This window comes from Trachymyrmex septentrionalis, unplaced genomic scaffold (genome assembly GCF_001594115.1).
Source record: "Trachymyrmex septentrionalis isolate Tsep2-gDNA-1 unplaced genomic scaffold, Tsep1.0 scaffold76, whole genome shotgun sequence".
NCBI lineage: Eukaryota > Metazoa > Arthropoda > Insecta > Hymenoptera > Formicidae > Trachymyrmex > Trachymyrmex septentrionalis.
In genome coordinates, this window is record NW_017305947.1 from 834,561 (window position 1) to 835,805 (window position 1,245).

A 1,245-nucleotide genomic window follows, 5' to 3' on the forward strand; every position below is an offset into this window, starting at 1 on the left:
AATTCTACATTTATAAAGAAAGTATGTATTTAGAGAGAAGAAGAGAGAGAAGAGAGAGATATCTTATTTTTAAACATTGGAATGGTTTTTAGTTTTTCGTAAATTTACATAAAAAAATTGCTACTATATATATAGTATTTTATTTGTCACAAAAGTTCAATTTTTACAAAATTACGAATACTTAATATGTGCTTCGCGAGAGTAATTTTAGTAATTCAGTAAAGGATTTAACAATTATTTGGAATTTCATCGATTGGAATACATTTCTTGGTTGAAGAAAATCGTGAACTCTTTCTACACCGCGAATGATATTCTTATATTATGATGGTAATACTTGAGAACTGAATAAAAGATTAACTAAGTCGATTTACATAAATCATATTCGCGTGTTAAATAGTTAGGAATAGAACTGAAGAGGGTCGTGTAGACGAAGGACGTTATATAACGAAACGGAGGCTTCTTCACCCACGTCTCGACACCGTATGACGCAATGCGAAAAGAGTTCGTTGAGTGGCGCGTGTGCTAAAATTACGCAGGCTAATACGCGCACTCGTGTTACAGTCTTAATACGTATTGGCTGCGATTATATTTTTATGGATGCTACCAATGCTTCTTGACATAAAAGAATCTGAAGAAAGTTTCATATATTTTCTCCCTAACATGCTCTAATTTATAATAACATGCAATATTTAACCTTTACAGGACGGCCACTATAATGGCGCTTGAAAGAATATCATATTTTGAGGCAAGAAATAACTACAATAATGAATTATAACAAATTCTACTCAAAGGAAAACTGTAAGATTTAAAAAATAGATTCCCGTCCTCTAAAGATTAAGAGATATCTATTATTATGCAAAAATAGAATTTAATATCATAAAATTTTAAGTACAAAGAAAAAGTCTAAATGTTATATGTATCTTTTATGTTGTCGCTCGAAAAAAAAGTACTTTTTGCTATAAATATATTTAACGCTCATGGCATAAGTGCTCAAAGATTAAGAAAATATTCTGGAAGTATGGCGAGTTTGCTCGATCAAGTGAATAAAGATCCAGTGACTTCATGCCGCAGCTGCCGTCGTTGGGTGGGTAACTGGCAAAGCGTGTGTGCACCGAGACTGCAACTATCTCGATCGTCCACGCGCAGGATAAGAGTGCATCGGAGTGCACAACGAGTTTACCGGAGGCAAGTCCAGCGTTAGATTTCTTGCCGTCGCACACACAGGTGCAATCTCGCACTTTCTGA